This window comes from Carettochelys insculpta, chromosome 16 (genome assembly GCF_033958435.1).
Source record: "Carettochelys insculpta isolate YL-2023 chromosome 16, ASM3395843v1, whole genome shotgun sequence".
NCBI classification, from domain to species: domain Eukaryota; kingdom Metazoa; phylum Chordata; order Testudines; family Carettochelyidae; genus Carettochelys; species Carettochelys insculpta.
Window position 1 is genome coordinate 26,609,863 of NC_134152.1, and position 11,901 is coordinate 26,621,763.

General features: G+C 42.5%; 1 protein-coding gene across 1 annotated transcript in view; it reads right to left on the minus strand.

The window, feature by feature from the left end:
* CHLSN (cholesin) overlaps positions 1-11,901 on the minus strand; it is a 217,730-nt gene that overhangs the window by 138,167 nt on the left and 67,662 nt on the right. The window lies entirely within an intron of this gene.

An 11,901-nucleotide genomic window follows, 5' to 3' on the forward strand; every position in this document is an offset into this window, starting at 1 on the left:
AGGCCTCTCTGAAAGTCAACAGGAGTTCGGAGACCTAAATGCCAAAAAATAAAATAAAATAACGAAGTAAAATAAAATAAAATAGTATTTGGGCTCTGAAGTCACTTAATCACTTTTGATATTTTACCCTAAGTCCCAATTTCAAGTGATTTAGCTTTTGGGAACCTAAGTCCTAATTGGTTGCATTGAGACTTAGATTTAGGCTAGTCCTATGTCATCAAGAGCAGGATATATTTTTCTTTGCCAAGAAAAAAGTCCTAATTCCATGTCATAACCAGAGGGTGACTTTGAATTTACTAGTTTCTCATAAGAAGGGCTGTAGTTTTAAAAAACAAAAATACACTTGAAATCATTTTCACCACCAAGAGCTCTTTGTAACTGAGACCAAATGCAAAGTAAATCTGCACAACATGGATTTTAATGCATTTGCTGTCTTCTTACACATCAGATTAAAGGTATGTCTATATTTACAGGGAATTTGATGCACCGTGATCAAACGTCCAGAGATCGATTTTGTTGCTTGTGTGAAGATGCGACAAAATTGATCTCTTTGGGCTCAGCCGTTAACCCTGGTACTCCATGCTATCGCCTGGAGTAAGGACGCTGGCACAATCCTGAAGAACTCCAGTCTACAGTAGGGAACAAAGTTGATCCTGATACATTGATTCTAGCTATGCTAATAGAGTGACTAGAATTGCATATATGTGATTGACTTTGACCACTAGTGCAGATCAGGCCTAAGTAAAAACAGCAGTGTGTGTAAGGTGAGTGGTAAATCAATGTCAATGCATCAATGGAGTCCTGGCTCTGAAACTGGTGGGAGGAAAAAGTAGCAAGGTTTATTGGGAGAAAAATACCAAGTTGAATCCTGCAAGGTCCAATAGTGGAAAAAAACTGTTGCATATTATGGCTAAAATTTTCCAATCTGGAGGGCTATCATCAGTTTCCAAATGCATATTACCCTCCTAAATAAAGCAGACTCATTTTCAGGGATGTCAAACACCCACAAATCCCAATGAAGCCAAAAAGGAGGTGCTGGGGTTCCTCATCTTGAAAAAAATAAACCCATTCTATTGAGCCTTTTAAACACAGATTTAGAAGTTGTATTGTAGGCATCCAGGTTTGACAATTTTATCCTATTTAAACTGATTTTGAAGCTCACACAATCTCATGCACTTTGAAATTAGCTGGTGACAGAGAACACACCTTTTTTTAAACACAAGTTTTGTTTCAATATTAACATTAAATATTTTAAAACAGTGCTCACATTAATTCTAGAATTAGAGCAAAGTAATATAGAAACTCCACCTTGTGGTCATCTCCTGAATATTCTTACAATTCACTGTAGCAGTTACTTTTATTTTTATATTATATTTTATTATAGTAAATTGTAAAATTATCCTCCAGTAGATTCTCACTAAGTCTAGACACACATAGATGGAGTAGGATTGCCATTTTTGATTGAACGTTACCCTGGAGGTTTCATCAGATGACCATCTTTAATTAAAGATTGAACTTGAATTTCTGGAGACTCCACGGCAATCCCAGAGGTTTCACAAGCTGGAGGAGACAGATCACCTCCACCAGAAGAGCTATGATTAATGCCTCTAAGATGGTTTTCCATTTCAGTGAAATAAGGAAGGGCTCATTTGTAACAAAGTAATCAAGGAAATCAGTTGTTGGACACCATGGGTGTCCAAAAACTGGGCTACAAACTTGAGCATAGACAGACTTTTCAAATAAAGTTACATTTCAACTACAAGACCACATAGCATTTCCTTATGTTGGGAAACAACTCTGCTATAACTTCGTCCTTCAACGTGATCATTTTAGAAAATTCCAAATCTTGAAACACGTCTCCTAAAAGTGTCACATTGCATTTGGAAATAACCAGGTTCATTACAAACATGAATGAAATGTCCTGTGGATCAAAACAGAAAGAGAGGAACTACTACCACCACCATTTTTCTAAAGCAAATCTTTCGATTCCCACCTCCTTCAGAACTTAAGGCCTTATGCAATATATTAAATTAATAAAATGTACTGTTACTTAAGATCAGTAAGAAAAGGACTTACAGACAATAGAAGATAAAGGTGCTCAATGAGGTCTGAGAGAGGAAGGCAATAAACATAGGGCCAAGAGCAATCATATCAAAATACACTGTTTGGGGGGCGGAAAAAAGCAGTCAAGTCGCACTTTAAAGACTAACAAAATAATTTATTGGGTGAGCTTTCGTGGGACAGACCCACTTCTTCAGACCACAGCCATACCAGAACAGACTCAATATTTAAGGCAGAGAGAACCAAAAACAGTAATCAAGGAAGACAAATCACAAAAAAAATGATCAAGGTGAGCAAATGAGTAAATGAGCTCACCTTGATCTTTTTTTCTGGTTTGTCCTCCTTGATTACTGTTTTTGGTTCTCTCTGCCTTAAATATTGAGCTCTTCTGGTATGGCTGTAGTCTGAAGAAGTGGGTCTGTCCCATGAAAGCTCACCCAGTAAATTATTTTGCTAGTCTTTAAAGTGCTACTTGACTGCTTTTTTGTTTTGATAGTATATAGACTAGCATGGCTCCCTCTCTGTTACTGTTTGAAAAAAAGATTTGTTTTTGTTTTTAAGAAAAGGACTGATTGATATCCTAGGACAGTGAATTCCATAGATTAGAATCTATAAAACAGTCAAAGAATAATTTCTGATTAAAATACTACAGTACACCTGGATCCCAAAGGGCAGACAGTGTGTGGGCACAGAAACCAAGCAAAAAGAAACATAAGGAAGAGACCTGGCATATAGCCAGGACCCACATCCCTTTGGGCTTTAAAAACTTGGTCAATGCAAAAAAAAAAAACAAAAAAAAAACAGAACAGGCATCATTTGATCATAGCTGCTCAAGACCATGTGAGCTAACTGTGATAGGATGGGGTTTCTGGGCACAGCTGGAGAAATCAATCCAAGGTACCTTTGCTTAAAATCCCAGCCACTTACAGCACCAGCCTGGAATTTCCTTCTCACTAAGGCAAATCGAGCCAGCCACCACACCACTTCTGCTCGCGCCCCAGACCAGCCAGAAGCGAAACAAGCAAACCCACAGACTTTCCAGCTGCTGTAAGAGCCCAAACCAACAACCCCAAACTCAGGTGAGAGGTTATTAAACCAGTTTTACCCAACACCTCACAGATTCTTCTGGACCCCAAAGATTCCAGCACCAGAACCCAGTCAGTATATACTTGGATCTTACCCAAATCACCATGCTCACCAATTATTTAGATCTAAGTATCTAAAGATTTATTAATAAAAAAAGAAAGAACAGGGTTAGAGAGAAGAATTGTTAAAGCAATACTCTACATGCAATCAGTCATAACTACTGATGCAGACCAGAGATGTTATGCTGATTCTTGAAAGTTCATTTCAGGTTACATGGATTCAGTTATTGGAGCATTGTAGATCTGGCCCGCTGGAGTCCACATGCTGGGCATAGACCCTTGGTGACCAAAAGACAAAGGTCCAAGATGGATACTCCTAAATCCACACCATTGTTCTCCTCGTGTGTTCTCTTGTGTTCAGGGACAAAGCCCTTTCCTCTTCCCACAGTCCCTGGAGAGTTCGCCCCCACCTGACCCAGGTGGGTTCCCAGGAGACAGTCTCAAATTTCTGAAATGGACCTGTTCCTTTGTTTCAGCTCACCTCACTTGACCACTGAGCTGCATCACACTGACAAGTCCCAAGCATCTGGGATGTGGATTCGACTGCCTGAGCTTTTGTTTATAGTCCATTCATCTGGCTGGGCTGAGTTCACAACTCCTATTGTGAAGCTTAGCGCTCAAACATTTTCTAACACAGCTACATAGCTAAAATCTGTAACTTAACCTACCTACATCATAGTCATATAAGTAGCATACACAGATTCAAGGCATCATTAGCTTTCATTAGACACCTCACATGACCACCCCCAAAACAATATTTGGGGCCAACAGCCACACTGGGCATTAAAATGGCTTTCAGACCCAATATAAAAATCCAGTCACGTAACACCAATATGTGGCTCCTTTAAGCACATAATAAAGAGCACTGTTACAAGCTCTCATAGGAGTGAATGAAAATAATGGACTGTTTTATAATGGAGTCACCAGGGTCTGACGAAATGCATCCTAGAATACTCAAGGAGCTGATAGAGGAGGTATCTGAGCCATTAGCTCTCTCTGGAAAATCATGGGAGACAGGAGAGATTCCAGAAGACAGGAAAAGGGCAAATATAGTGCCCATCTATAAAAAGGGGAATAAGAACAACGCAGGAAACTACAGACTGGTCAGTTTAACTTCTGTGCCAGGAAAGATAATGGAACAAGTAATTAAGGAGATCATCTGCAAACACTTGGAAAGTGGTAAACTGATAGAGAACGGCCAGCATGGATTTGCAAAGAACAAATGATGTCAAACTAATCTGACAGCTTTCTTTGATAGGATAATGCCTTGTGGATAAGGGAGAAAAGGTAGATGTGGTATACCTAGACTTTAGGAAGGCATTTGATACGATCTCGCATGATATCCTTATCAATAAACTAGGCAAATACAACTTAGATGGGGCTACTATAAGGTGGGTGCAAAACTAGCTGGATAACCATATTCAGAGTAGTTATTAATGGTTCTTAATCCTGCTGGAAAGATATAATGAGTAGGGTTCTGCAGGGGTCTGTATTGGGACCAGTTCTGTTCAACATGTTCACCAATGATTTAGATATTGGCATAGAAAGTACACTTATTAAGTTTGCAGATGATACCAAGTTGGGAGGGGTTGCAACTGCTTTAGAGGATAGGGTCAAAATTCAAAATGATCTGGACAAATTGGAGAAATGGTCTGAGGTAAACAGAATGAAATTTAATAAAGACAAATACAAAGTGTTCCACTTCAGAAGGAACAATCAGTTTCACACATACAGAATGGGAAGCGACTGTCTCGGAAGGAGTATGGCAGAAAGGGATTTAGGGGTTATAGTGGATCACAAGTTAAATATGAGTCAACAGTGTGATGCTGTTGCAAAAAAAGCAAACATGATTCTGGGGTGCATTAACAGGTGTGTAGTGAGCAAAACATGAGACGTCATTCTTCCGCTCTGCTCTGTGCTGGTTAGGCCTCAGCTGGAGTACTGTGTCCAGTTCTGGGCATCGCATTTCAAGAAAGATGTGGAGAAATTGGAGAGGGTCCAGAAAAGAGCAACAAGAATGATCAAAAGTCTAGAGAACGTGAGCTATGAAGAAAGGCTGAAAGAGGCTGATAAAGGAGGTATCTATCATCTTTGGAAAATCATGGGAGACAGGAGAGATTCCAGAAGACTGGAAAAGGGCAAATATAGTGCCCATCTATAAAAAGGGGAATAAGAATAACCCAGGAAACTACAGGCCAGTCAGCTTAACTTCAGTGCCAGGAAAGATAATGGAGCAGGTAATTAAAGAAATCATCTGCAAGCACTTAGAAGGTGGTAAGGTGATAGGGAACAGCCAGCATGGATTTGTAAAGAACAAATCACTCAAACTAATCTGACAGCTTTCTTTGATAGAATAATGAGCCTTGTGGATAGGGGAGAAGCAGTAGATGTGGTATACCTCGACTTTAGTAAAGCATTTGATACGGTCTCACATGATATTCTTATCAAAAAACTAGGCACATACAATTTAGATGAGGCTGCTATAAGGTGGGTGCATAACTGGCTGGATAACCGTACCCAGAGAGTAGTTCTTAATGGTTCTCAATCCTGCTGGAAAAGTATAACAACTGGGGTTCCGCAGGGGTCTGTGTTAGGACCCGTTCTGTTCAATATCTTCATCAACAATTTAGATATTGGCATAGAAAGTACGCTTATTATGTTTGCAGATGATATCAAGCTGGGAGGGGGTGCAACTGCTTTAGAGGTTAGGGTCATAATTCAAAATGATCTGGATAAATTGGAGAAATGGTCTGAGGTAAACAGGATGAAGTTTAATAAGGACAAATGCAAAGTGCACCACTTGGGTAGGAACAATCAGTCTCACACATACAGAATGGGGAGAGACTGTCTAAGAATGACTACAGCAGAAAGGGATCTAGGGGTTACAGTGGACCACAAGCTAAATATGAGTCAACAGTGTGATGCTGTTGCAAAAAAAGCAAACGTGCTTCTGGGATGCATTAACAGGTGTGTTGTGAACAAGACACGAGAAGCCATTCTTCCGCTCTACTCTGCGCTGGTTAGGCCTCAGCTGGAGTACTGTGTACAGTTCTGGGCACCGTAGTTCAAGAAAGATGTGGAGAAATTAGAGAGGGTCCAGAAAAGAGCGACAAGAATGATTAAAGGTCCAGAGAATGTGACCTATGAAGAAAGGCTGAAAGATTTGGGCTTGTTTAGTTTGGGAAAGAGAAGCTTGTCGGGTGACATGATAGCGGTTTTCAGGTATCTAAAAGGATGTCATAAGGAGGAGGGAGAAAACTCGTTCATCTTGGCCTCTGAGGATAGAACAAGAGGCAATGGACTTAAACTGCAGCAAGGGAGGTTTAGGTTGGACATCAGGAAAAAGTTCCTAACTGTCAGAGTGGTCAAATAGTGGAATAAATTGCTAAGGAAGGTTGTGGAATCTCCATCATTGGAATTATTTAAGAACTGGTTAGATAGTTGTTTATCAGGGATGGTTTAGACAGTACTTGGTCCTGCCATTGGGGCAGGGGGCTGGACTCAATGGCCTCTCGAGGTCCCTTCCAGTCCTCGTATTCTATGATTCTATGAATTGGGCTTGTTTAGTTTGGGAAAAAAGAAGACTGAGGGGGACATGATAGCAGCTATCTGAAAGGGTGTCATAACGAGGAAGGAGAAAACTTGTTCTTCTTGGCCTCTGAGGATAGAGCAAGAAGCAAGGGGCTTAAACTGCAGCAAAGGAGGTTTAGGTTGGACATTAGGAAAAACTGTCAGGGTGGTCAAACACTGGAATAAATTGCCTAGGCAGGTTGTGGAATCTCCATCTCTGGAGATACTTAAGAACAGGTAAGATAAATGTCTATCAGGGATGGTCTAGACAGTACTTGGTCCTGCCATGAGGGCGGGGGGCTGGACTCGATGACCTCTCAAGGTCCCTTCCAGTCCTAGTATTCTATGATTCTATGATTTTATGTAGGAGGGCACACACACTGCTGTTGCACGTATGCACCTTCCTCAGAAGCAGGGCTCTCAAACTCAATTTACCTTAGGGCCAGTGCCAGTCCTAAAATCCTTCCAGTGGTCCAGCAGGCACCTGCCTCTGGCAGGGCTCCAGAGGTGGGGGTGTCTCATCAAACATTCCCACCACCACCACCACGCATCTGCCAGCCTATGCACTACCTATGTGCATCCCTTAGGCCCTGCCTGCCATTTCTGGACAACTTAAATGCCCTGCAGGCAATCAGCACTACCATGGGGAGAGCAGCAGGCTTAGAGCAGCTTCCAGCTGCTAGCTCTACGACACTGCCAGCATTCCCCTGTGGCCCAAGGGAGTTGTGTGAAGATCCATCCCATCCATTGGGTATTTCAGGACAGCTGCCCTGGTCCCCACACTTTGGTGGACCTCATAGCTGCTGCCCCAACCATCCTATGGACAGGGTGTTCCCCCATACTCAGGGTAGGCTGTGAGGACCTGGGCAGGCTGGTGCCAGCAGCAGCAAGGGTTACTCCCTCTCCCCCTGCCACCAGCACTGTGAGATTTCATCTACAACTGGCTGTTTGCCTTCTACAATATTTGAAATTCTAAATCACCTGAAATCCCCAGAGCTTTAACAATTACCACTGAAGCTGACATCTGCTTAACTACATAACTATCTCATCTGTCTCCACTCTACCAAAAATACCATTGTTAACAATTAGTCCTAATTATCTCAAGTTAGTTATTTGCTTAATCAACATAACACTAAAGTTATGCATCATCCTACACATAAAGATTTAGACAAATTCAACCTCATATATACATAAAACAATAAAGTTTGTTCTTTTACTGCAGTCAGATGACTGCATTCTGTGATCATTAAAATTAATCATACTGAGCTGATTTACTGCTTAAGGGAAGAGACAGCTGACAAAAAAATTCTCTCTCATCCTCTTTCAATTTCTAATGGCAATGTGATACAATAGTTGCATGAGTAATTGTTCATGAAATGTAATGAATCGAGCACATTTATACTGACCATGGCATCTCTGTTCAAAAGTCTTCACCATAATCATAGATGGGCAAGTCTGATTTGTGTGAAATACCCATAATCAGTATACACTCAGCACCTAAGAATTGAAGCTATATATCTTGGAAGCAATGTGGTCCCAGGAAATAAACATGAAGTTAGGATTCAAGATCTTCTAACACCTAACATCACCACTACCACTGACTTATTCTGTGATCCTGGGGAAGTTGGCAACATCTCAGTTTTTAAGTTTCTTCTTCCTTTAGGAAGGTGCTCACAATTAGTTAATATACTAATGCACCTGAAAATATAAAGTGCTTGCTATCATTGATGTGAAATCAACTGCTGCACAGTATTCAAAGTGTTTTTGCTGTCATAGGACAATAATAAACCCTGGTATTGTAAGTATTTCAGAATATGTGGTACACTTTTGTAACAATTTTAAGTTTTAAGAGACAGTGTTTCAAACAGTTTTCTTCTCATCCCAAAGCATCTTCACACAGATGGGGAAAACACTGGCATTCATTCTTGTCCAAGCCTACTCCTTCCATTAATGCCAGCCGACTTACATCCATGCTTGCAATGTCCTGCCATCTAGATCTCTGTTTGCATTTGCATTATTTTCTCTGGCATCCTAACATCTGTTTTTCTTCTACAGTGTCCCCCACATTGTAACCATTTCAATTGTGCTCAATCCCATACCCTGATGTTATGTTACTCATCCTCTCCTACGTTCTTCATTTGTCTCAAAATGATTCCACTTCATACAAGCCATCTTCTGATGAACTCTCATCTCTACTGCCTCAGACCTTCTGACTTCTGTTTCCTTTAATGCTTTTGTAACGCTGAAAGACCCAGCTTGCTGGCACCAGGGATTGAACCTGCACTCACAGAAGCTAAAGCCCTGCACTCTACTGCACGAGCTAAAGGCCAGCTGGCACTCAGCCAAGGCTGCAGAGCAGAGACTTCACTCACCCTAGTATGAAGTCTCAGTGCCTCCGGGTACTACATACTTCCCTGGGCTGAGGAAGCACATCCTGAGCTTCTGAGACCTTCCAGGAGTTCATTGCAGATGAGCCCCCTGTTGTAAAGCCAACAGACCCAGGTTGCTGGCACCAGGGATTGAACCTGTGATCACAAGGAATAAAGTCCTGTGCTCTACCACACAAGCTGAAGGCCAGCTGGCTCTGAGCCAAGGCTAAGAGCAGAGACTTTGCTCACCATAGTATGAGGGCTCAGTACCTCTGGGTACTACACTTTGAAGGAAAGGGTCATAATTCAAAATGATCTGGAGAAATGGTCGGAGGTAAACAAGATGAAGTTTAATAAGGACAAATACAAAGTACTCCACTTAGGAAGACCCAGTCAGCTTCACACATATAGAAAGGGAAGTGGCTGTCTAACAAGCAGTACTACCGAAAGGGATTTAGGGGTCACAATGCACCACAAGCTAAATATGAGTCAACAGTGTGATGTTGTTGCAAAAAAAGGAAACATGATTCTAGGATGCATTAACAGGAGTGCTGAGAGCAAGACATGAGAAGTCTTTCTTCTGCTCTACTCAGCTCATTACGTCTCAATTGGAATAGTGTGTCCAGTTCTGAGCAACACATTTCAAGAAAGATGTGCAGAAACTGGAGAAGGTCCAGAGAAGAGCAACAAGAATGATTGAAGACTAGAGAACATGAGCTATGAGGAAAGACTGAAAGAAATGGGCTTATTTAGTTTAGAAAAGAGAAGACTTAGAGGGGACATGATAGTGGTTTTCAAGTACCTCAAAGAGGGTTACAAGGAGGAAGGAGAAAAATTGTTCTCCCTGGCCTCTAAGGATAGGACAAAGAGCAATGGGCTTAAACTGCAGCAAGGGAGGTTTAGATTAGACATTAGGAAAAACTTCCTCACTGTCAGGGTGGTTAAACACTGGAATAAATTACTAGGGGAGGTTGTGCAATCTCCATTGCTGGAGATATTTAAGAGCAAGTTAGACATACACCTATTGGAGATGGTCTAGATGGCGCTTGGTCCCACTGAGGAGCAGGAAACTGGACTTGTTGACCTCTTGAAGTCCCTTCCAGTTCTAGTGTTCTAAGATTCTTTTAACTGCGTCTAGACCACTGAGTAATACTGCTAGTCTCCTGATACAAGGTCATTTTGGTACCAAATGAGTCCACAGTTCTCATCAAATTCTATGTATTACTTGTAGCTAAAGCACATCTGCTTTCAACCTCATCCTTGATAGGACTATTGGCACTGATCAAGCTTCCTAGGCACACGTACACATACAAGACACACAATAAAACAGCTGACAGAGAACTTGATTAATCAAGAATTAAAGGAAAGCAACGTAATTAATGAAAATCAACATGGGTTTATAGAAAACGGAGCCTGTCAACTACCTTAATATCTCTCTTTGACAAGATCAGTGAGTTTGCTTGATAACAGTAAATACATTAAGCTCACTGGGTGTCTTGTCTACTCTGCAACTCAACAGCTGCAGCTTGTCTCTGCTAACTGACTTGGTCTCCAGGTTTTGGGCTGTGCCAGGGCCATTGCACTCATGTGTAGATTTCAGGGCCCTGGGTGGAGCTTCAGGGCCCTATGAGATAGGATGGTCCCAGAGTCTACACAGCAATGAAAGTGTCTCCCAACCCAAGCCCTACAAGCACGACTGGCCTTAGAGAAAATGGTGAACTTATGTTTTGGCATCCCTAAACCCCATGGACATGGCACCTGTGGGTTGGACAACCCCTGCACCCCTCTCCTGCCCCCTTTGCCACTTACCCCACATTGTGCCCTCTTTGTCCTCAACCTCTGCACAGTGACACTGTCACTCAAACCCCAGCATGCCCTGCCACACTGCCCCCCGACCAGAAGCCTGTACCCTCTTACATCCAGTGGCCCCTCACCCAGAGGTCTCTGCCAGATTCCTCTGCCCAGCACCCTCCGATTCATAGGCCCCACCACTGCCTAGCACCCCCCTCACAGCCGCCCCCCCCCAATTGCCCAGCATCCCATATTCCGGACAGACTTCACCAAAAATTAATAATTCTGTTAATAACTTTCTGCAAAATCCGTCAGTAAACAAACAGGAGGCTCCAGCACAGCAGTGGCAAATGTAGGCCACTGGCTGCATGGAGGTGGGAGATCACCTTGCAGCCTTCCCCAGCTGCTCCCCTCATACCAATGGCTGAGTCCAGTCATCGCCTAGGCCCTTGCCTGCTAGACCATCACCTCCCAAATGGCCTTTCATTCTCCCTACAACAGAGCGTACCCTCTTGCCCTGAAAAGTAAAGAGGTGCCTGAGATGTTTCATAAGAAAAGGAACAAATTCACCAGTTCTGAACACGTACAAGCAACGGCACAAAGAGAAACAATTGTGTGCAAACCCAAAACCTTTAGTTATTACAGAGATGGTGCTGGCTACTTCCAAGAGCACTGCAGAGTAAAGGAGGTAAGGAACCTGCTTTCATTCCACTGCTGCACTAGACTGTCAGGGCCCAACATTTTCCAGTTTTGGCTAAGGGAGCCTTCAGGAAATAGGGCATGAGTCCAAGAGACTCCCGGTGAAAGAAACAGGGATGGCAATCTTGTTCCCTCCCACACCTGTTCTCCCTTCCATTCAGACGTCAATGCCCAGCTCGACTTCCCCCAGCAATCCCCAGTGTACCCTCCCCCACAGTGCACTTCTCATTTGCCAGAGGCTGCTCAACCCTCCCTTCCACTAAAGG